At 37.1% G+C, this 26,143-nt stretch overlaps 1 long non-coding RNA gene across 4 annotated transcripts in view; it reads left to right on the forward strand.

Annotated features, from left to right (window-relative positions):
* The window catches only part of LOC108289130, a 49,568-nt gene extending 30,879 nt beyond the window's left edge, over window positions 1–18,689 (forward strand). For 2 of the 4 annotated variants that reach the window (XR_001819007.2, XR_005196886.1), the window contains 3 exons: window positions 15,524–15,654; window positions 17,180–17,594; window positions 18,287–18,688. This is a non-coding gene — a long non-coding RNA (uncharacterized LOC108289130). The other 2 variants (XR_005196887.1, XR_001819008.2) reach the window with 2 other exon arrangements.
* The last annotated feature ends 7,454 nt before the right edge of the window (window positions 18,690–26,143 follow it).

Genomic DNA, 26,143 nt, shown 5'->3' on the forward strand with positions numbered 1-26,143 from the left:
AATGTTAAAACTCTTAACTGAAATTAAAAATGTTTTTAAGACAAACTCCTCCTCTCTCTGCATCTGTAGCTTTAACTCTGTGGTGAAAGTCAATTATGTGCAAGCATTAACTTTAAACAAAACTTCTTCAGACCGTGTTTGGTCCGCAAAGTGAAGTAAAGCTGCATGTTTTCCAGTCTGATGCCAGTAAGGTTCCCTAGAAAGAAGACAAGGAACAAGTTTTCAAAGAAGTGAGCCTTTGCCTGCAGCGGTTGAGATGACTCACACATGTCACAGGGGATAATTTCACTGCAACCATTGAGCATTTTGTTATTTTCCTTCTGGGAGAAGGAATGGATGGGTTTATTTTAAGTACTGGGCAAAGGGATTGTTAGTGGGAATTCTACACAAAACTGCACAAGATATGAGCTGGACAAGAATCATTCATATTCTTAAGATAAGTTACTTCAGAATATGAGTATAATTACCCCTGAAATGCCACTTTGAGTTACTTTTCTGTTTGTTTTTTTCACGTTGCTTTTTTTTCTTTGAAGGTAAAGGAAACACTTAAAATAATGACTGGGGTTACTGGTATTTATAGGCAAGAGTTGTCCAGCAATGCCTCTTTTCATCTTCAAATAAACAGGTGACCATATGTCACATAACCATTATATAGTCTGAGTACTTTAAATCTGGCTTTTATGTTTGGAATGCACCTAATATCACCTATAAAGATCAGCACTGCTATCCTTAAGCTCCTGCTTTGCTTGAGAGTCCACAGAAGACACAGAAAACTAGGCTACATCCTGTGTGCCTGCCTTTCTGTCAGGAAACTTACCTCAGGCTAATGCATGCAGAGAGACAGGTAATATCGTGTCAACGTTCTGTGCAAACTGCTCAAGATCACTTGGGGCCCCAGTGGCAGCTCTGAAATGCATTGCTGGGTTTACAGTCTCCTGAATAGCTCCGACCTGTTGCTGAGAGTCAAGCCACGATGTAGCAAGAAGCACCTCAGTTTCCCAGGGTTGCTCTGCGGAGCCAGTGGCCACTAGCTCTCTTTTCCTATGACCACAGTGCCATTTGGGTTTGCTCTCCAGAAGAACACGTAGATACATTTGCAGCTGGCGGGGGCACTGCTTTATTGCCTGTTGTGGAATGCATGCCAAATAAAAACCATCATGATTTGAAATAGGCAATCTTATATGCTTTTCAGGTTACTCAGATGTTCAAACACGCATAACCAACCATCAATATGAGAAATTCTCCTTTAAGCTGTTAGTGTATTACAGCCTGTGACTTTTCAACTCAAGGAATGATACTCATTTCTCTATCTGTTCCATACAGAACAAGTTCTCCTTTATTGCATTTAGAATGGTGTAACTGAAAGGCAATAAGGAAAGGCAATATCATCGAGTGGTTCACATTACGCTGAATTTTATTGTAGTGTAGCATTGTGAGTGAACCTTTGGAATCCTTGAAAGCAGCATAAAGGCAGAGCCTGCTTCTAATGGACTGAAGAAAAATATTCTGACATAGTGATAAGTGGGGTGACTTCTAGAAATCATGACTTGAAAACATTTTCTGAACAAGTGCTATTTCAGTTGTCCCAATGCACAAAATGATATTGAAACAGCCTGCTATAGGCCAGAAACACTAATTTGTTTTCCTTAAGGGCAGAACTTCATTTTTACAGATATAGAATGATCCACAATCCAAATTCCAGCTAAATTTCTTTTCTTCCATTCTCCTCCAATTATTCTCCCAAACTATTACATCAAAGGTAATAGAATTTAGGTGCTGTGATCATATTTACTTTAACATGTTTATTTTTCCATTGTAAAATGGACACATAAGAGATTTTTATAATTATCAATTATCTAATTTTTAAACAATAAGTCATTTTATTGTTTTCATTCTTCTCTGCTTTTGAAATATATGGAGTTCCATATTCTTAAGGTCTGAATTGTTTTAGAGAACTAGTATAGATGTATTTTTCACCTCCTATGAGAATTTCAGGAGCAGGAATAAGGGTGAACCAACACAGGGCCATCTTCCTGCGTATTATAGTTCAAATCAGAAATGAACACTTTTAAAATATGACTGAGAGTCACAGACTTTTACAACTTGTAGGAAAACAATCTCCCTCTTTATTAATAAAAACAGAAACTATTTTTTCCTCTTTCCTCCCCTCTCTACCACTGCCATGTTTCTGTTCCACACTTTTCCCCAACTCACCTCTTCTGTTGTTGTGCCTGGCACATAGTAGGTGCAGAGTAAATATTTGTGTGTGTGTGAATGAATGAAGGGAGGACGTTTGGGATACAAGAACTTCTTGATTCGCTTGAGTCAGCTGGCTGTTAGTAGTGTGTTCAGTGTATAAACTGGATGTGTTGTTGACAACTTTCTTTGCTCTTGTGTGCACAAGCTAAGAATAAACAGCACTGAAGGGAAGGGAGTGCTTCATTCATCGGGGGATTACACCATCATAAACTTACCAAAGTGTACCACACAGAGCCAGTGATCACAGAAGACAGGCAACCCAGGCCCTGTCATTAAATATAGAAGCCTGTCTTCACTGTTTTTATCCAGACAGACTCTCTGTGTTTTGGAAATTTCCACCACACTTCCTTTTGAGTTGCTCCTTTTCTCAAGATACCAAGACTATTGCTTTACAAAAGTAGACGTGGTCTGGGAAGCTGGTAAAATGATGGCTGTACATTTCCTTATCCCCTGAAGAATGTTCAGTGTTTCCTGCTGACTTTTCTGTCTCTGTTTTTCATTTTGTTTTTGTTTTTTGGTTGAGATTTTTTGAGTCTCTCTTCTAGGAAAGTGTTTTCTTCTAAGTGAACGTACTTAATAAGAGAGTGCTCAATTTGCAGTCAAGACAACAAGGAGACTAGCCACTCTGACATTCTGTTGTAAGAGTTGAGCTCCATGACTAAACGGTTCCTCTTTCTGTAGACCAAATAAAAGTCTTATCATCTCACATATGTGTCTTTAATCAGACACCAATCATACGTGGAACATTAGGTAGAATAGTAAAGTTATCTGTGTTTGCCAGAAATGTTTCACACCCAAAGGCTCAATACTTTCACCTGTGAATCATTTTGTGTGTGTATGTGAGAGGTAGGAAGAGTCAGATACCATCTTTGTTTTGGGTTATTTAAAGGATACACTATTTAATGCTTCATCCAGTACTGAAAATATTCATAACAATTTTCTAGTTTAAAAGTAACATTTAATGCAGTATTTTAAATTTTTAAAAATGTTTTAAAAACAAAATGTTTAAATTGTATTCTATACCTTTTAATATTACTAAGAATGTACTAAAATAAGAAAATAGGCAAGAATAATGTTGAAACCATAGCAAAGGCAGAAACATGTCCCTGCTGCTGAAGTGACAACAGGACAAGCAGGCTGTGAGGACTCAGCCCTCTGAACAATCTTTGCATCCCTGAATGATATCTAAGGCTTGTGTTACAGATACTTGTTTTCCTTACTTTCCTGTAATGCCTTACACCAACTTTAAGTTACCAGAATATGTTTCTATTCCTTGTTACCTGAAAAAGCCAAACATACTCATGTTATACAGGTATAATGGAATAGTACATTATGTGAAAATTATTTGTAAACTGTCAAATTGTGTTCAAATATGAGGTAAGATCTGAGAAGCTTAGGATATAAATTAGACTTAAAACTTAAATGCTTTTCAAGGGAAAATTTATTTGGTGGTTAACTTGAATTTTAGTTGCAATATGCATTCCTTGACTTTTTGAAGAGGTCTAGGGGTGGTCAGGACTTGTACATTGCAATAGTTCTTTACTTACCTGAATACTGATCTTTTGACAATTTAAACTTTGTCAGAAAGTGCTCTTGCAAAACTTTTAGAAAAGTTACCATGTTTAAAATTTTTATTATGTATTTATTGTGCACAACATGATGTTTTGAAGTATACGTACACTGTGGGATAGTAAGTCTAGCTAATTAACAAATGTGTTACCTCACATAGTCATTTTTGTACTGAGAACACTTAACATTCACCATCTTTGCATTTTTAAAGAATGTAATCTATCGTCATTAATTATAGTCACAATGCTGTACAATACATCTCTTGAACTTATTTCTCCTATCTAATTGTAATTATATATTCTTTCATCCACGGTCATATTGATTATTATTTAGCATAAATTGTTAACAAAGATCTCTTTTTCTATTTTAGAACAGACTGGAAGAATGTGAAATATTATTAGACACAGGCACTGCATAGCAGTAGAAACATCTTAACTGAGAACCTGGAACTGAAAGAGAAAGCAGCCAACTTAAAGGGCAGACAGGACACATGGTTATATAATACAACAGTGGATATTCACAGTGATAACAAAGACGGAATAATTACATTTTCATTCTAAAACTGATTTTTATGGAGGCAAGGGCATTTATAAAACAGTTTAGAAACTAATAGAAATGGTTAAAATTAAAGTGTTGGTTATGTATCCAACAAATAGTTATTTGGAAAATGTATGCCTGGGACACATCTCTTTAATGAGGTGATGCTGTGTTTAGAACTGAAGGCAGTCCTCATCTATTCTCTCAAAAGGTGACCTTCTTTGTTGTTACAGCCTCACCACACTTAATTCTCAGAGGTTCTGACATAAATCAAAAACATTCTTTGGTAGATTGTAAAGTATTAAAACACTCATCAAAAGCATAAGCATTGATATCTGGAATATCAGGGAAAATGTACACTAAAGACATTTCTTCTGGTCTTCCTTTGATGGTAATATGTTCAGTATTATACTGATGATGTAAGCCTATGCAAGTAAAATTCTGCTGAAGCCAAAAACACTACAAAAAAAACAAAACACAGACAAAAAAAAAAACAAAATGGCATCTGAGGAGCTTGAGAATTCTAGGAATGTGATAAAAATGTTTAAAATAATATATTGAAAAACAATTTAGTATGTAAATAATATTTTATAGTAAATGCTTCATCTTATTCCTTACATATAACAATGACCTTCTGTAATGAAAATACTTACTTGTTTGTTTAGTGTGTAAAGGTTGAGAAGGGAACTGGTATTGGCCTAAGGAGGCCCTCAGCCACCCATCATGTGACAGTGTGGCCATGAGGACTTACTCTCTGCTCTCTTCCTCTTGACATGCCTCAAACACACCAATCATTTGCACTTGGGAAATCAACCCTCAACACCAAATTACTCCTGCCAACAAAATAACCTAATCAGCATGCAAAGCCGGTAGCGGGCTGGTCAAGGGTGATGAGAGTGATGGCTCCCTCTGTTTCCCTTTCCCCAGGTCTGGGCACACACTGTCAGTGGCCCCTGACTTATAAAGAGGTTTGATTTAAGCCATTTCACTTTCTGCTCTCAGACTGGGAATTTATTTAATATGAATATCATCATTATAACAAAACTCAACTGTATTCTAGCAAAAATTTGGCTATCTATAAAGATTAGAAGGAGAATGTGCCCATGAACCTAAAAATACTAGACCACTGTATATTCAGTTCGGCAATTTTGTCATTTTAATGGACTCTTCAGAGTGCCAAATCACCAGTCCTACCGGCCATATGAAAATTGGCCATCAAGATGCCTGCCTCCAACAAACTGATGCTGTTACTTCATGTTATCCACTTTGGGCTCAGAGATTGAAGGCCAAAAAGCATACAGTTTTTATGGTAAAAAAGTGCATCAGGAGGGCAACTACATACAAAGTTACCCTCCCAGTTTGACCCTGTCCTTAGGTTTTTATTGCCTGGACTGGCACCAAAGAAACTCCTTGAAAATAACACATTCCTTGTCCATTCAGTGGTTAATGATGCTTAAAAAAAAAAAATCACAGTTTGTGACTGTGACCTAAATTATGCCAGAAGCTGTAAAACCATGGTTTCTTTAAATTCAAATATGACCCACATGCTTTAAAACCACTACACTGACCCTATAGTACTGTTGCTGAGTGTGCGTGTCCTCACATAAACACACACACACACACACACACACACTCTCTCTCTCTCTCTCTCTCTCTCCCCACTTGGCATTAAATGACTCGATAAAAGAAATGGTATTTTTCAGACTTCCATGTTAAAAAAAAAAGGCTCATGAAAGAGATGTAAGTGAGCTTTAAGCCAAACATTTGTTTGGCTTTGCTGCAGCAGGCTGCAGGAATGTAAACTTTTTTTTTTTTTTTTTTTTTTTATGACTTCAGCTCCTAATTTGAAAGCTAGGATTTTTAGGAGTGAGCAAGAGACTATATTTGGCCAAAAAATTCTGCTGGCTTTACTTAGCCAATCTGCACATTCAAAACAATACTTCTTTATCAAAAAAACAATAGTCTGTTTTATTCACAGCACATGTAGAAGTTGGAACATCGACTAAATTCCACTTTCTTCTCTCGCAGTGTGTCTGTAACCAGCTAATGAGCTGCAACAGAGCCTGGCCTTCATTTTCAGCAAATTAAGTTCATCCCTCATAGGAATTGTGGTCTGGCTGTGGCACCACTCCTAGGTATGGGTGGGATTTGTTTCTTCTACCAGTTGTAGGTTAGCCACATGGGTACGTGCTGTCGCACCACACAACAAAATTTTCTCTATAATAACCAGTCTAAGTAGCCTTTTACCCCACAAAAGTAGATCCCATTTAATTTACTTTGTGTTTATAGCACTCCCTCTCAAACCGCATCATTGGCACAGACTAATATTTATACAACTTTTTATTTTAAACTATTTATTTGGAGTTGAGACTTCAGTAGCATTCCCTGTCAGATTCATTGAGCGTGCTTAAATTCAGGATGCTGGAAATGTAAATTGGGAAGAGTGATGTGTGTTCTTGGGATACTTTTCTCCAGTGCATGGACACCCACACGACTCTCACTGTAGTAAACAGAGGCTACACGTGTGTTGATAACATTTGTATTACTGCTGGTAGGAAATTGAATATTGATGGGTGATTTTAAAAAATTGCTTTTGCCTATTGTGTTTACACATTTCTTTGCCAATATAGTTGGTCAAATTAGTTATGTAACATGCATCTAAAAACTTCTAATCCAAAAGTGACAGGATTGTTAAAGATCTCTTTTCACATACAAAGAAATATTACATTACTCAATTATTTTAATGAAAATCGCTAGTCACACTTTTGCCACAGAAAGAAAGGGGAAAAAAATTCTTAATTTTGTATCTGACCTCTGCTTTGAGGCCTTAATCCAGGTTATGTTTTTCTTAAATAAAGCTTTTCTGTTTTTTAAAGTGAATGATGGGATGTTAATTTCACATGGACATTTAACCACATAAAATATAGTGGCAGATGGCTCGTTTTTCCACTCAGGGTAGACATTTTATTCAGTTAATGATATTTAAACCTCATTTTCTATGAGTGTCTACATGTTGTTCTTAAATCTGATACTATTTTGTGATTTAAAATAAATGTTGGGTTAACTTCATTTACAAGTAAAGTATCGGACCTTTGATTATTTTTTCCTTTCTTCTTTTGGTGAACATCTATCCATGTCCACAACCCACTTATATGTTATCTCATCAAGGAAAATGTTTCCTTCTCCCCAAAGGAGAACAGAATTCCATTGTAGTGGAATTAATTTTCTCAGATGTGAACCAATGTTGCTGTCCTCCTTATATTATAACCTCTACCCTTCCTCTGCATTCAGCAAACCAGAATACTTTAGGGAGGGGCAGCAAAGGAAAACAAGGGACAACAAAGGAATTGATGCCGTTGTTTTGTAATTCAAAGTTACAAATTTAGGAAATAGATTTGAAAGCATAATGAGTCAATTTCTGTTGTGTCCTCCAAAGAAGAGAGTTGAGAAAGGAAGAAGAGGGCTTAAGTGCTGGTGGGTGCCTGGGAAAAAGCCCAGGCAATGCCTGGAATAGTAAAGAAGCAGAGGACTATCAGGGAGGAAGGAAACAGTCTCTATGATGGAGCAGGGCCTGGGGAAGTCTTGCTTCTCCACTGAGGAAGATGGACCAAGACCAGTGCAGAAGGGATGGCCGCTTCCCCGTAGAGCAGTGAGGATGGATGATGACATGAGAACGGGACTGCTCATTCTCATTTTTCCTGGCACTTTTTAAGCTTCTTGGAAATCAGAGGCAATCCAGGACCAAGGGGGCTAGAAGGAGACCTTATTTCTGCTACAATGTGAATGGGAGCTTCAAATTGAAAATAAAGTGTTATTAAAAAAATGAAAGTATATATATTTTCTGCACATCTTAGTTTGGTGGCTTCAGGTTTCTGTGCATCAAAGGAAGGAATTATGCCTTCCTCACAGTCATACTCTGTTGTTGGAGTCTGCAACATATGTAGTAGGTATGCAGTAAATAGCTGTTAACAGAATAAATCAATATTTTGTAGATTATTGCCAGCTATTCCAGAGCTTTGATCTGGCTTCTCTGTTGGGTCAGGAAAAAGAAAGAAAGAAAAAAAAAAGACTCCTGCTTTTTTTGTGCCTGTTGCATGCCAGCTTGGCCTGGTTACTCCTGTGGTTACCCGCACTCCAAAACAATGCAGCATTGCTTGAAATTACACTTGAGCGTTTTCTAGAGCATTTCTTCTGTCCATCCTACTTGCAGTGACTCCACTTCAGTTCCTTATATGCCAGTTGCTGCGATAGTTTGCTGTCACTAAACATCTACATGTGTCCACCCGAGAGCAGTTAAGTGAGACCACATCAATGCTAGAGAAACTGGCTGTCTTCCAGAACTGCACTGCGGGTCATTCTGTCTTGTATTTTGGTGAAGTCTTTTCCCCCATTGCCTTCCAGTGGGGAGAAGGATAGGGTACAGCCTGCAGAGCAGAAACAGACTGCCTGTGTGTGGGTGGAAAACTTCCCCTTTCCCTCCTGAGTAGAGGAGACCCATTCAGAGGTTGTTCCACTTATTCATTCCCTTCTAGTATAATTTTTCTTCAATATTTTCTCTTTCTGGCGCCTGTAAACCAGAGGGGATATCCACTGGCATACTGTGTTGTCTGGAACGAAGGGGACTGTCCTGTTTCCTCCCTCAGCTCTTGTAAAGGTATCTGCCATTTCCCTGATGTACCATGCAGATCTCAGTGTCCACATCCTGAAAGTCAAATTTGTGTCATCCAAAAGGTTCTCATGCACATTTAAACCTTAATAGATGCCAATATCATGTTAATGACCTTACGTGACCTTACACATAAGTTTGAAACATGTAAGAAAGTGTAAACTACCCTCCTTTTTACCTCCACTCTTCTGTCATATATTAGTTAGTATACTTCTTGTTGCAAGCAGCAGAAAACCCAATTCAAACTGACTTAACGGGCATGTAGGGGCCTCATAACTGGAAGGTGGTGTGGTGTAGGTGGCTTTGGTGTGTCAAAAGAAATGAATGTTTTCGGTCTCTCCACTCTGACTTCTAGAGCCTCCTTCACAATTACAAGATGACTTCCAGCAGCTGACACCAGGATTACCTGTTTCTAAACACAACATATATATTTGTGTGTACGTGTGTGTGTGTGTGTATGTGTGTGTGTGTGTGTATATATATATATATATATATTTTTTTTTTTTTTGAAACAGAGTCTTGCTCTGTCCCCTAGGCTGGAGTGCAGTGGCACCATCTTGGTTCACTGCAACCTGCATTGAGGCTTATAAGAGAACCAGATTCAAAGGACTCTCATGCCTCCACCTCCCAAGTAGCTGTGATTATAAGCATGTGCCACCACGCCTGGCATATTTTTGAATTTTTATTAGAGACAGGGTTTCATCATGTTGCTCAGGCTGGTTGAAGTGCTAGCCTTGTCAAGCAATCCACCTGCCTCAGCCTTCCAAAGTGCTGGGATTACAGGTGTGAGCCACCATGCCTGCCCCGAAAATATAAGCTTGAATCTTACCTGCTCAATTTTGAAACACATGTTATACACATGCAATGCGTCATTGTCCTCCTTCATCATTTACCACTTCTACCACCTCTTTGGGTAAAGTAGATAAAAGGGAATGAGGACACTATAACATATCAAAATGGGCCTGAATGACACTGCAATAAAGAATATACCTCCAGTGACACGGGCTTCAGCTGCTTGCAATTAATCACTCTCAATTAATCAATCAATTGACGCTGATTAGCTGTGAAAATAGTTGAGTGAAGCTGTGTTCAGGCTCCGACTTTACTGCTTACCAGATGTGTAAACCTACTCAATTCATTTACTCTTTCAGAAACCTAGTTTGCTTGTTAAGATCAAATTAGATATTTGCAAAACCACACTGGTAACTTCTGCATTCTAAAAAAGCCGGGCATTATTATTATTGCTTTTTCAATGAAATCAGGAGATTTGTCTTCATTATGAGTCACTTCAAGATCTACATTTATAGATTTTACAGTGTATCAGAGTCTTTATTCACTCAAAAAGAAAAATATATGGACAATTCTAAAGGGGCATGCCACTGTGCTAGATGCTAGGAACACAGTGTGTATAAATATTACTATTACAGTAGTTAATTTCTATAGAGGAAATTAATATAAGATGATAGTTGCACTTTCCAGGGTATACGTAGAAAATTAATTTTTTTCTTGTTGAGTGACCAAATCATATGGTTTGATTTTTTTTTCCTCTTTATTTTTTCATTTGACAAAGAAGGAAAAATTTAGTTTGTTACAGTCAACTAATTTCAGTTAATTGAAGCTCTGGTATATACGTATATATATGTGTGTGTGTGTGTGTGTGTGTGTGTGTGTACTTCCAAATAAGTATTGTCTTAACATAAACACACATGTATGTGTATATGTAAATACTTCACAAATAATTTTCTTAAATCTAAAGTTAAGAAAATTATTTGTGAAGTATTTTCATTTATAGATATTATAGTATTACTAATACTGAACTTCAAAATAGAATTCTCGGGCATCCTTAGAAAAACTTCTTATTCCATAACTAATTTCAAATTTTTGAGACACAGATGTTAAGTGTAAAGTTAATGGTTTTAAAATTTTGAGTTAATGACCATGAAAAACAATACTCCCTTTCCATTTGAACTGCCTTAAAACTTAGAATTGAATGCAGATCTTAGCTGCAGAAAGGTCTATTTTAGATTCTTCTAATAGCTGTCTCTTTGTTTTATTCATCTTTATTCTCGTTTACTTTCAACTGATTCATGCTAACTATGTATTTCAACATTTTGAGTAGCTTCATATTCTTTATGGAAATTACTAAAAGGAAAAAGAAAGATACGGAGGGAGGGATAAAAGACAGGAGAAAGGAAAGAGGAGAGAGGGTCTTGGAGAAGGAATGACAAACTCCGAGCTGAGCAGTGGCTTGCAAACAAGAAGGAGCCGACTGGAGGCGGATGGTTGGTGAGAAGGTACTTACAGTTGCCAGAGAGAAGAAATAAGATCTGGACTGAAGGTCATGACAGTGAGAAAGGAGATCAGGAGATAAGCTTAAGAACTTTTTCAGGTGAACAACTAAGAAGACTTGGAAACTCAATGGTCAGGATGGGAAATGATGGTGTTGTATAGCGGATTATCAGTGATGCTAAACATTCCAACCTCTCTGATCTCAGAAGAGATATGAAGACAGGGTGGAACAGGGGACAGAGATAAAAATGCCAGACATGGTGCTAGCCAATTTACAGAAAGTCCTTAACTTTACCTGAATCATCTTATTTAATTCCCCAAATAACCATCTGAGATATTGATATTCCTCTTTGCAGATGAGTAAATTTTAAAAGAGCAGGGTTTTTGTTGTTGTTGTTGTTGTTTGAACTGGTAATCCTGACTTGTACAGACATGAAAAACTCCAAAAGGAAACTCCCAAGCAGCTATTTGGCTCACCTAATTAACAAAGTCACGCAGTATGGATAATTCAGGTCAAAAAAGATTACCTCTCTTTCCTCATCAGATATCATGTTGTGATCTTGCATGTGTATAAGAATATGTGTTTGAAGAAGGAATTATTTTTACTGCAGAAAGTTTCTTCTTTGTGTTGGTTATGTAACATTAACTTCACTCATATAGCAACTTGGATGTGCCTGGAAAATAGCTCCATTATTTTGTCTATAACTATTCTGGTTCTCTTATAAATTTAGAGTCCTATGCATTTTAAAATTCAGTCCAATCCAATAATTAAAACCATCCCTTTAGGTAATGCTGTTTCTTTTGGAAAACGTGCCTAGTCTCCCATATTTCTGAGCCTTCTGTCCACTTCCAGGCACCCCTTCAAGTTGGTGTCTTGGTGCTGTCACAGTCTGAAAGTGGTAGGAAGAGCTGGCATTCTTCGGTGCACAGTCCTATTGACCCTCTGGTTTTGAAGGTGCTGTCCTTGTCCATTGCCTTGCTGGCACTTGTAGCTGATCTGGGCACCTTTTATGTTAACTTGGTCAACTCACCCTCTGCTTGGCTTTGGTTGGTGCTACAGAACATCTGTCTCTGCTTTATTCTCAAGTGCTCCCTGGTGGAAAGCCCAAAATGAGCCTCTGCCATGGAAGCACCTTGCCTGCCAGCTCGCAACTCAGCTGCCTCATCCGTTCTCCTGGGGCTTAGATGTGGGGGTTTGCAGAAATTCCTAGTTTCTATCCAGGCCACACTGAAACTCAGAGGAGTCTAGAAAGCCATTCCTCAAGGTTAATAGATGGGTTCTCAGGAAGTTGATATGGAGCAGCTCCAGAAGGTTTCATTCTAGAGTCAGATACAGAATTTGGGATTGCTTTTCTCCTGAGCTTCCCAGCACACAACTACTAAGAAAAGAGAAAGCCAGAAAGGGAAATTGAAGTGCAGTCTCAGATTGCTTTCCACCCTCTACCATCCTTAGCCCCCAGAAACAGAAGGGATGGGCTTAGCTCTCCTTTAACTTTGTACAGAGCCCTTATACATAGAGCAGCAAGTCTCATGACCTGGAGAGTTCATAGGTGGAAGGCATCCTCTCTTTATAATGAGAATTCTGATTGAATCCTCCAGGCTTAGTTTTGAAATGTTAAGTAGGTACTAAAGAATTTAGCAAATCCATTTACTCTCTACAAAGCCTGCTTTCAAGCTAAATTTTTTCTTTCCTAACCTAGAGCAGTAAGTTTTCTGGCTTGGCCTTGAAGATGAGACCAAAAAGATATGTGAGTTAGGGAATGCCATGAAATACACTGGTTAATATTTGCAAAATACTGTTCTTAGCACAGTTACATAAACACAGTTAAAAGTCCAGAAATCTATGTAGCTGAATGTGCAGTTTGCACTTTCTAGCTTCTGGTAAAATTAACATAAGAATCACTTTCTAATCCATTTCATCTAGCAAGTAGAAAAGGTGGAAAGCTAGTTTTACTGTAAGCAAAAGGTTGATAAGAACTTAGTAGATTATATTTAGTATACAGCCTATAATAAAGAGAAATAATTACAGCCATAGTGACAAAAAACAGGCAAACACTTCTTTCATCAACAAATAATGAATCAACAAAAAAGTGACGCTTACAGTGTAACGTTCCTGAGCAGTTTTTAAACTGGCAGTTTTAGAGATTGTTTTCTAAGTGTTTTGTCAGAAGAAAAAGCTTTAATAATTTTATTTTTTGAATGCTACAGTGTAGAGTTTTACATGATAGCAAAATAAATTCACTTCTGTTGTACTTTATTTTTTCTCATTTGATTTCACCATTTGTGGTGGGCCTGGTTAGATAGAAGGGAAAATTCAGTTACAGTAACACAAAAAATATATCTAGAAAATCTTGTGAATTCTTTAACGAAGATTCTGCATTTACTTTATTTGAAGAAATATGTCCTTCGTGGTGCAGACTAAAAATTAGAAGTACTGAATTTGATAACTGTAAAAGAATAGTGAATTACCCACTGTTGCATTGCATTGTATATCTTAGTCTTGGTATTCTATTCTAATTACAAGCCAAAATTTCTCCCAAATTCCAAGTTTACCATTAAAAATAAAACACATATAATGGCCACAACTCCTAAAATAGTCTCCTAAATTATGGGCACATTTATTCATGTTAACATGAGGTTTGCATTTTAATGTAGAGGATGGCGGTGTGGATTGCTTTTACGAATAATTTCATTTAAGGACAGTTTGACTTTGTAAGAACAGATAAAACCAAAGCCAATTATAACATGAACTCTTCTTCTCTCTTGTATGCATGGAACAGCATAAATAGAGAACCTTGTTCTTTACTGCACTTGTCAAATCTTAATGTTTAAAAGTCTTAAAATTCAAATGTATATTTATATCAACAAAAATTACACATAACAGATGGAATGCTTATAGCTATATTATTTATTTCCCCCTTCAATAATCATATGAGTATTTATCACTCACACAAAAGTATACATCTGTAATTTCTTTAGTCTCATTTCTTGAGAGATGTCAGTTCCTCTCTTCTTTCTTATGAACCTAGAAGTGCAGATGTAATAGAATATTCTCACCCATGTAATATTATTACAGGATTTTTTCTGTTGTTTCTGGTGGCTTAATGACAAAAGTGAAATTTTTAAGATGATTTTAAAATGTCTTCTTCAAGTAGTAATTTAGGCACCCCTTCTGAAGTGTAATTTGACTTGAGGAATTTGGTACATATTTGAATAGTGGACATAGGCTTATTAAAATTATATTTACATATGATATGATGCATAGAAATATTTTAATTTCAGGACTATACTTTGTCATGATTTCTGGAAATTTTCATTTTTGGAAAAGGGGATTTTGCTGACTTATGTACATCATGGTAATTATTGCTTTTAATGTAAAATATGGCTCGAACCTGAACTTTCTAGTAACTATACCAGGGTACCAATGATGTTCTTTAACTCTCCTTTGCTCTCTGTGAGGTAATATGCAATTTAGTATCTAAAACTATAATTATACATCATTGTCAAAATTTGTTTCATACATATATGAAAAAGAATACATTTTTCAATTAGTTATGCCTTCACTTTGTAAAGTTTCTTCTTAAAATCAACACAAAAATGAAAATGTGAAAATGTAAAAGATCTCCTTTTTTTAAACTATTATCCTCTGGTGAGATACGGCGGGGGGGAGGGTTAAAAGGGAATTAGTTACCATGATTTTTAATTTGTCTCAAGGCCTGTGGAAAGAAACTGGCTTTCTAGAATATACATGGTTGAGTATCGTACAGAAATAAATATCTCCCCCTTGGAATTTAAATTGTATCTAGTAGTACTATTTTTATACCTCTTACTAGGAAACGAAATACCTCTAAATTTAGTGCTTTGGAATTTTATTTCCACTAAAAATTTCTGCAGATATGTGAGCACCATAGTAACAGCTTTGCGAGCTGATTCTTCATTACAGTTCCCCTATAAGAGCTTCACTCAAGACAGTTCCTTTGGGATGACTGAGACTAAAAATCAATTCTGATAACATTAGAACAAATTTAAAAAAAAAAAAAAAAAAAAAATAAAAAACAAAAAAAAAAAAAAAAGTAAAAAAGAAAATCAGAGAAAGCAAGCATGCTATGAATAAATAGAGCTTCCCTTAAAATTTTTTTCAGTCAAAAATCTAAAATGCATTTTCTCAAAACTTTTTATTTCTTGTATTATTTTTATATCTAGGTAGGCTTTTTCTTGCCTTTGGAAAACATAAATCTCTTACCAGAGATATGAAATATTCAGCTGAATTGATTTATGGCCTGGTAAAGGTCTTTTCATGCTCTGCAATGACAATATTTTTACAAAACCTACAGGTAAGTAATATGGGTGTGGAAAGATGAATGCAATGAATCTATTTTAATAAAAAGTTAATAATCACTTCATTATTTTCAAGAAAATCATTGCATTTTAAAAAACCATGTAGTATACTAGACTGAGCTCTGATCTTCTTAGAGAGAAGTCTGTCAAAATAAATCAGGTTGATAACTGATTAGCAGAACGTGTAGTCTGTCATTTTTAAATATGTGCCCAATTTCTTCACATAAATCTTACCTTCAAAATCTTCAAGGGGAAAATTTATTTTGGGCACATTGGCCATGAATATCAGTTGACATTTATACAGTACATAGAATTTATACTGTGGGTTAGGATGTCAGCCATAAGTTTAGGCTGATAGTTTGTAAAGGGAAGATTCCATTCTGTACTGTTTATAAAATGTTACTCTGCAGTTCCGTGCTCCAAGACTAACAAAGTCTATCCAAGTATAGTCAAACACTGCAGTTTAACTTATTGCATTCATTAAACTAGGCTTAGATTGTCCTAATTATATGTTATCAACAATTAAGAAATGGATCACATGCCATCGACTGGCTAAAACATTCTGTATTCTTGGCTGGATGCCAGTGGAGGTGTCAAGTTCCATTCTACCTTGTCATCAGCTGCATCTCTGCTTTTGCAGTACAAGCAGCAGCTGTGCTAGACAAAATAATCTAAATTCTCACATGTACTTTTCCTTTAGGAAACAGCTCACACTGAATTGCATTTCTGGTGTGAATAGTACTACACCTGAGTGAGTTTGTGCTAAAACGTATTTTATGCAAATAATTTTTAACTGATATAATCTTTCATGACTTTCAGATGCATTTGTTCTATCAAAATAATGGTCTTACTTTTCATGCTGAAATTATTACCAAATGGGTTCTGTGGGCAGCAAAGTACTCTGCTCACTCGGCAATGATTTTCCTATACCTCAAATTACATAATTTTATAGGTGCTCTGTTTCAAAGGAAAACAATGTTTATTGATCCAAGTAGTCAAAATTAATCATGGATTTCTGATCTCAAAACTCCTGGCAAAATCCTTTTATTCAGGACACCCATATGCTACATGCTCAACACTTCACAAATCCTTGTGGGATGATGGGTTTTTCAGTCTGATTGTTCAGTCTAGCGCTGCTTCTGAAAGTAGAGATTCAGCAAGGCTTTCCCCCTAGCAGATGCAGGCCCAGCCAATGTTACGAGAAACTAAATTTGACCTGACTTCTGCTTCACATTGTCATCTTTGTTCTTGGTAATGTAAAAATGCGTTTTAGAAGTTGTTCTCCTTTCCTTGTGTCTGACAGAGGGAAGATCCTCCCGCAGCAGCAGGTGTGTGCTGCAGCAGGATCTGACAGTCATGGTGCCAGGGCACCATGCTAAGTAAATAGACCACAACAACTGGGTCTCCTTTGCTCCCTGAATAGTTCCTGTACTACACAACCATGGAAAGCTAGTCCGCATGAGAGGCAGGGACTTTAACGTTCATTACAAAGCTTATGTATGTGTTGACATTCATTTTCAGGTCACCAATTTACTTGGTTCTTAAAAGCTTTACTGCATCATATAAGAATCAAAGTGGAGGGGTCATGCCAAGTCCTTACTCAGAAGGAGAAGGTAATGGAAGAGATGCAGAACACTCAGGCAAGTTCTCTAGTTTATATACAGCTTGTCCTAGGCCATTTTATAATGGCATCTGCTGAGACCACATCCTACTGGGTCATTTAACTTTTCAAATTTTGCTTCACATTGAGAAATCCTTGTAGTCCTGTGCAACTCACAGAAATATGCCAATAAATGTCTTCACCAAAACCAACTTCCTGGAAATAATAATTTTCTTTGTTTTTGCAAAAGATTTTTTTTTTTTGTCCTTCAGTAGATGATCTATCTAGGGATCCCAGCAAGTGATCCTAAGAGAAAATATATTCTGTTTCATCCAGGTAATATATCAGTCTCTCTGCTCACAAGCCAGCCAATCAAATACTATAGTCCCATCATTTATATGCATTCCCTGTCTCTCTCTCTCTCTCTCTCTCTCTCTCTCTCTCTCTCTCTCTCTCTCTCTTTCTCTCTTCCTTTCCATCCCTCCTCTCTGCTGTCTGCTGTCATCTCTCTGATCTTGGGTTAATGCTATGTACTAGGCTAAAAGAAATCTAAATAATCAGTTCTTCTGGCCATTGGACAACATAAAAATCTTGGTGCAATAATGCATTGGTAGTGTGTTTGCCCATTTGGGTAATTAGTTATCTAGGCACAAGGGCAGTGTCTGCCCCTAGTAATTTCTTAGTCTCTATTTGCTGGCTGAGGACTCTGAATTGAATTGCTTTCTTTTTATATAACCTATTTATCTAAGTGCATCTTTCACTCTGCTTGTGATTTTTGACTTTTGGGGAAGTTTCCCAAGAGATGTTTAGCATTTGGTTGTCGGGGGTGGGGGGTGATTAAAATTCGCTTCCCTCTTCAGATTATTTTTCTTCTTTGTTGTTGTTAGAAATAACATTTTCACCATGTACTTTTTAATTATCTATTTCCTATCTTCTTACATCTTTATTTACTCTTTTGAAACAGGCTGTTTTGCTCTCCTTTGTCAGCTTTTTCCTCTCCTCTTACTCTCTTTTATGTTACCATTTAGGTTCAGGCTAAATTGCTGGGACAGCTGCTTTCTTTGACCTCCTCTCGACTTTGCTGACCACATCACCAACTGGCAGGGTGTGGTGCCTTAAGACCTTCCAAAAGACTTGCTTCCAAATGGAAATAATGGAGTAACATTTTATATGATCAAACATGAGAGAATTCCAGTAATTTTAAGCATTTTAAGGTACATTCAGCATATTGCTCAAATGATTACTAAAATTTTGCATCTGAAAAGCAGTCAATCCCACATTGAAACTGCTTGTAGAATACACGATTCAGAGAGTGGTCATTGGTTAATGACAGCAACAGAAGGAAGCCCTGGGAGCCATCTAGCAGGGAACCCCTTTTCTTCCAGAAAGTAATACATCTAAGCTCTCCTCTGTAGAAGACTGTTTTGTCTTTCCTTAAGAAATGTAAAGGAAAGAATTTTTATTATATTTCTGTCTATTGTCTTATGACTTTTACAGCTATTGAATTATTTGAACCAAATCCCGTTCTTTTTATTAGCCTCTTCTTTCTCACCACATTTACGTACAAATATACACATACTCACAATATAGTGGGGAAAACAGGCTTTTTGGTCAAATCTGTATCATTAGGAGGAAAATTATTTTTTCTGACCATAGAAGTATAGGTTTGATTTTATAAATTTTAAAATACTTAGAACTAGAACCAAATTAGAGTTTGTTAATGCTGAGATTTCTCTTTTTTGAATGAAGAGCTCAGTGCATCATTTTTTGCCACTTTCATTCTTCATTTCATCATCAACCTTCACTTCAGCCACCATGCAGTAAAAATGTTTGCAAGTAGGCTCTGGTGCTTCCACGAGGTATACCCTGCTGCTCAGGGGGAATGCATGGGACGGAGGGAGGCCCTTTTATACTCTGTGGCCGGCAGGAAAAATCACTGAAATCCTCTTAGATATTAGAGGGGAATATCCTGAGCTATTCTGAAATCTCAAAAGGACTAACAAAGTTCATTCCATTTGTCATTGAAATGTGACAGTGATGTAGAACAAAACCTTTCCGCAGTGGGGGCTGGCTGCACTGAATTCCTTTTGCAACAAGGAAATTAGGTCAGAAGAAATTTAGGTCAACACCTTACAGAGATGTCCCCATGCCTGAGAGGAGCCAGGAGAACTTAAAACGTTCCACACAGAAAGGTTATTGTTTTTATATTTAATTTGAAAAATGGTACCTTCCAAAGCTTAGTGTGATATAAATTCAGCTATGATTCAGCAAAGAAAATTACCTTTTGCATCACTAGCACTGCTTCTGATAAATCTAGACACGATCCTGAGGTGCTTATAACCAAGCCCAGCTGACACAGTTTAATCATGCAATTCAAGAAATATCTATCAAGTCTTGATTATGTGCAATTAACCTATTAGATAATGTAAAGGTTGTAAAGATTAATAAGTACCTCCTCCCACTAACCACATCTTTACCATTAGGAAGTGAAAAGCTAAGGTGGAGGAGAAGGTTATGGGGTAGATTAAAATGCATATAGCCTATAGGTCATTGATTCACTCATCATAGAGCAAATGAACTCCTACTGTATGCCAAAGACTATGAAAGTGATATACAAGAGTTAAAGTAAGTGATTCTGGATGGAGAAGAGAAAGAGGTTGGGTTGGTTTGGGATTAAAAAAAAGGAATGATTTCTTGAAAAAAGAGCAGTTTAACTGAACTTTAAATAAATATATATAATTTCAAAAGATGGTGGTAGGTAAGAGGTCCCTGAGTGGAAGTGGTGGGAAGAGGGACACAGTGGGTGGGGATGCCTGGAGGAGGGTAGGCAAAAAGACCCCATGGCTGAGAATGTTAGGAGAGAAAAGCATGTGCTATGGCAAAGGGATAGACAAGTACGTGCTGTATTTGGGCAACAAATAATGACCCATGTTGATTACATTGACGACAAAAGGCAGAAATTGAAGTAGTTAGAAAGGGTAAGTCAGAAACCTAATTAGACATACCTTGAATACCAGACTGGGGAGTGGCATGGGTGGAGTGAGCTATTCTGTGGCCCCGTGGAAAGGATTCTGGTGAAATTCTTGGTGACTTGGATGGCTCTTCTGACCAATTACGATGGCTGAATACAGGTTAGGAAAGTTATTCCACAAAACCTAAACTATTGTTCTGGAATGTCTTTAGATATGAAGTTACTTGATCAACATCTCTACTGTCAATATTGAATGTATATTTCTTAAGCGAAACAAGTGGAATTTTACTAAATCCACTTTTTAAAGTATCCCAACTGAAGTCTAATTTGGCGTTTGGCCAGTTTAAACAAAAAAATGAATGAGAAATATAAAAAATGAGCACGGTTTTATTTTCATTGGTTATGTGACCACCTTCTCACTACATACATCAGTTAGCGAAGTCTGCTTTCAACTGTGGAAATTTCATTATCACATCTAATTCTGGTTTGGTAGCACATTAAACTTTCAAACAGTTAATGACTCTGGTTTTCTTTCTGTTCAGCTTTACCTTTCATAAAAGCACCGGCAAGAGGAAAGAAATGACAGTAAGACTGAATTATGAACTTTAAAAAGTTGAGAACAAGTAACTACTTGTACTGTGAAAGCTGCTCTCTCTGCTCTTGATTAACTGTCTGCAACAGGTCAGTGGTGAGCACTGTGTACCGTGGCGATGATTGTTGCAGCAGACAGGCAGAGTAAATCACAGGGATGGGTGGGGGACCCAACGGGAGGAATTTCTTTTAGCCTCCTATTTAATACATAGAGATTACCGAAATTCCGCTTTCATAAAATGGTTCATTTCACAGACTTATTTCCAATATCTTCCACAGATCACAATTTTAACAAAAAACAAAACAGCATTTGAAGTGAAGAATAGATTAGTTTTTGCCTACCTTGAAGCTCTTTGGAAATTGGTGAGTGAGGACATTTTTAAGATTCGATCCCAGAAATTTGGAGGTGGGGAGCAGGAAGAAGTTGTACATATGTATGTATGTATGTTCATATACTCTATATATGATATGTATGTATGTATATGCACAGTTTCATATATAACACACATATTTACACACACATGCACGCCCACAATTTATATTTTGATGGAAGAAAGGAAGAAATATTAATCGATCTCTTACTTTATTTTTCTCCATTGAGGTTGGTTCTAATATCTTTCCATTTTAGATGAATTTGAGGCTCAGAGAAGGTAAACAAATTAAATAAATAAATAATTTAATTACATAAATTAAAATAAATGTATGCCCAAATTTAAAAAGCCAGAAAGTTGTGGGATTCTAATCTAGGCCTAACAGGTCTCCAAAGCCCAGAATCTTTGTCCTCTGATCCCCTGCTTTCCTATCCTTATTCTCCTGCTAGGCTTATATCAAAAAGTGTCAAATGGTTCTCAAAAGAAATACAATAAAGTGAGTAAAAATGACATAAATGTGTTAAAAAGATGTTCCCTAGCCAAAGTGAAGACCAGTGAAGAAAGAAAACACCATGAGGCTGGATGTGGATTTAGTGACAAAGATGACTCTCCGTTTCTTATCAGCCAAGTGAAAGAAAGAAATGTGAACAGTCATTCAATATACAAATGAGTTACTTGGAAATACCCCCAAATGACAACATTACAGCTTTATGTGGCTTGTTTCTTACAATGCCTTTTGGTTATGATGTTTGGTACAGCGCTGGGATGGTCCAGTTCAATTTCTCATTTCATCATTATAAACTCACGCATATGTATGCATGATGCACACATGAACTCCTAGGCACAAAAGGAAGAAACAACATGTTGGATAATGAATTCACACCTCAGGCTGTATTCATTTTTACTGGAGAGATAAGCTGTCATGGCTGAGAAAATACTGTCCTGTAAGAGGACTGATCTAGTAGCAGACTACAGAGAATCTTTACACCATAGTCACGCCATCGACACGTGTGTGCATGTTAGTGTGCCTATGTATGTGTCTTACAGCACCCTGTTATATGTCTTTGTCTTGCTTTGCCATCTATTTATTATTCTCAGTTGCTCGTGAAGAAGCCTTTCTACATACCTTCAAATGGCAATTATTTCATAACTACACCGCTTTCATCTAGACCTTTATATGTTCTGAGAATGGAGTCCATGCCATTGGGAACATTTGTAATTGCAAATGAATACCCTTTTGTGCATTGGTTAGATAGGATGACTTCTAAAGATGAGGGTTGTCGAGAACAGTTTGCAGACTGAAGATCTGCTAGATAAAGTAAAAACTAAGGAACCTGATGCTGGCTCCACAGTTGTCAGACTCGTTTTTAGTCTGTAAAAAAAGACTAGACTTCAAGTTCATTTTATTTGATTGTGTGCAATAGTGTTCCAAGAAAATATAAGATTACTTTCTCTCTTGTTTGCCTTGATATATGTACTCTATAGGGAATTATAATTATAGAAAAAAATCTTCTTCTTCTTTATTAAATCTAACTTAATATAAACTTGCTGTTTAGAAAAATACTAAAAATGAGCTTTGCTAGCTTGATTTGTTTTTACAGAAATACTGTCAACTTAATAGAACTGAAAGAAAAATCAAAATATTCTTACATCCATTCTGAATCTAACATTCTCCAGTATATCGAGAAGCAGGCTCCATAAAAACTGCTAAGCAAACTAGGTCACAGATAACAAGGTAGCAATTAAAATGACTATATCAATTATTTGGTTATTTCCTAATATTTCACTCTGTAGGATCTTTTATATAGGACCCCCATTTAGTACTCTACTAAGGAGAGAAAACTGTTTTTTAACATAACATTATTTATAGAATCATTTAAAATATGTTGAATGGGAAAAAAGCATTCATTAAAAAGTGGGGGGGGGGGTTGCGAGATTACCAGAGAGATCTCATTTAGAAATACCTTCAACTAAAATGATTAAATTATAGTTGATGTGGTAAAGAAGAAATTTAATATGTTACCTAAAGAATATGATTTGGAATATTTTAGTTTCTCTTCTCTCTGCTGTAGGAAATATGCTTCCTCCAATAGTGCATTGCTGGCTGCACTTTACATCGGTGCTTTTCCCATTGTTGGTCCTGTCTCAAATCTAGATTAACCCATTAATTTAAAAACCTGGACCTTTTACAATGTTCTAGGAAACCAAGCCTGAGCAACCAGAGACTTGCTCAAATGATTTTTATCGAGCCTGATCTGTTTATTTAACTGTTTTTATTTGATCCTTATAATTGAATTTTTATACCCTCCCAAAAGACAAAACCATGTACTTTGAATTGTACTACCATACATTAAAATGGGTTGTTTACAGCGTTCTAATGTTACCAAACCTCTTTATGGCTTTTTGGAGCCAGTTCTCCTGAGATTATGTTTGGCTGTCGGAGGGAAGTCAATAGGAGCAGGGGTTTCAAACTACACCAAAGAGCTGAGTAAGATTCCACTGATTCAGCATCTGTCCTTGCTGCCCTAGGGTTCGCAAGCATATGTTTTCTAAAAAATAAATATCAGGGAAAGTATATGTGATCAGATCCCATGCTGCATGCTGCGGGATACAGGTTTCGTTCTTGGCCTTGGAGCCTTCACTTTTCTTTTGGGAAAGAGAGATCACTAGGATCTGAAGTGAGTGTCAGAGGGTGTAGGCACAGTGTACAGTGAAGAGGAAAGCTCTGTAGCTGGCCAGGGGATGGGTGTGTTGTGGGGTGGGCAGTCAGGGACAGCTTACAATTTTCTGATTGAGATCATGCCCGAGTCTTTTGTTTGTTTAGAGACAGGATCTCACTCTGCTGTCCAGCTTGGAGTGCAGCGGTCAGATCATAGTTCACTGTAACCTCCAACTCTTGGGCTCGTATGATCCTCTCTCCTCAGCCTCTCAGGTAGCTAGGAAAGGCATGAGTAAGGCTGGATCTTAAAGGCTGAGTTACCAGGCTTAGGAGAGGAGGGGTAAAAAGTAGGAGGAGGAAGGGCATGCTAGTTGATGGGAATGTCAAGATAAAAAGCAAACAGGGAGAACTCTTTTTTCCTTCTATGTTTATAGACTTGCATATGTTGAACCAGCCTTGCATCCCCGGGATGAAGCCTACTCGATCGTGGTGGATAAGCTTTTTGATGTGCTGTTGCAATCAGTTTGCCAGTATTTTATTGAAGATTTTTGCATCTATGTTCATCATGGATCATTGGCCTGAAGTTTTCTTTTCTTGTTGAGTCTCTGCCAGGTTTTGGTATCAGGATGATGTTGGTTTCAAAAAATGATTTGGGAAGGATTCCCTCTTTTTGGATTGTTTGGAATAGTTTCAGGAGGAGTGGTACTGGCCCCTCTTTGTATGTCTGCTAGAATTTGGCTGGGAACCCATCTGGACCTGGGCTTTTTTTGGTTGGTAAGCTATTAATTGCTGCCTCAACTTCAGTCCTTGTTATTGCTCTATTGTCTCTCTCTGTTACCCAGGCTGGAGTGCAGTGGTGCAATCTCAACTCACTGCAGCCTCTGCCTCCTGGGTTCAAGCAATTCTCCTGTCTCAGCCTCCGGAGTGGCTGGGACTACAGGTGTGTGCCACCATGCCCGGCCAATTTTTGTATCTTTAGTAGAGATTAGATTTCACTATGTTGGCCAGGCTGATCTCGAACTCCTGATCTCAGGTGATCCACCAGCCTCGGCTCCCAAAGTGCTGGGATTACAGGAACAAGCCACCACGCCTGGCCTGAGAATTCTTAAGTACAAGAAATACTTTCTTCTTCCACTACCAAGTTCCTTCATTTGAGAAAGAACCCAGTGAACAGTGAAAAGTTAAGGAAAACCCCCCTCATCTCTCTTACCATTTTTTTGGTCTTTTCCATAGAAAAATGAGAGGATAAGCTAGATTATCATCAAGGCTTCTTCAGGGCTCTAATATTATGTAATGTATATTTGTTCAAATTTGTAAGGCATATGTGAAATTTTGTTACATGTATGTAAGTTAAGGAATTTAGGGTGCCTGTCTCCTGAGTACAAGACATTTTTGTTAAACTACAATCATACTACTCCACTATCGAACACTGAATTTATTTCTTCTACTAATTGTATATTTTTACTTTTTAACCCATTTCTCTTTGTGTCTTCCCCACTATATATTTGATTAGCCTGAGATAACAGACCGTTTCACTGTTTGTATTAATAAGTGGATATTATCTTCAGGAAAGCAATAACACTGTTTATTTCTAGGCATAATCTATAAATCAAAACATTAGACTAGTAGAGTTCTATTCCCTTTATGTACTCTGATTAAAATCAGTTCTACTGCCCAAAGATTTGTTTTTAGAGGAGTTTCCCAGGAAAACCTTTTTTCCACACATCAAACTGTGATCCTACTGTCACATTCAGAATTTGAGATCCTTTTAAAAACAGGAACAGAAGATTCAAACTTATGTTACTACCAATGAATGATAAATTTCCTTTGAAAGGACTTTACAGATTTAGGCTATCATTACTACGCTGCTTTTAAACTATGGTAGTAATTGAAGAATTTTCACAATATAGTTCTATCCCAAAGTTTATCAAGCAGGAATTTGGTTAACAGCAACCAGCCATGGAAAGCCTGAAGTTCCAGCGCTCGTGTGTTATTCCTTGTCTTCAATGTGTCTCAGGATCCTTTGACATTTCTGCTCCACAGTTGCGACAAAGGAAATTCTGTACAAAATGTGACCATTTTAGGCAGGAAGAAAAGGGAGGGAGAAAGGCTGAATGCATGTGCCAGCTGAATGAGTCTCACTCAACAGCTTCCGCTTACATTTATTGATAGAACTTAGTCATAGGGCTCCCCACCTGTAAGGGAGGTTGGGAAACACAGTCTTTATCTAATTATACTGCAACCCCTGGCTACCTCGGGTTCTGTTCGTAAAGAAGATAGGGTAAATGAATAT

The sequence above is a fragment of the Cebus imitator genome, unplaced genomic scaffold (assembly GCF_001604975.1).
Source record: "Cebus imitator isolate Cc_AM_T3 unplaced genomic scaffold, Cebus_imitator-1.0 Scaffold16, whole genome shotgun sequence".
Classification (NCBI taxonomy): Eukaryota; Metazoa; Chordata; class Mammalia; order Primates; family Cebidae; genus Cebus; species Cebus imitator.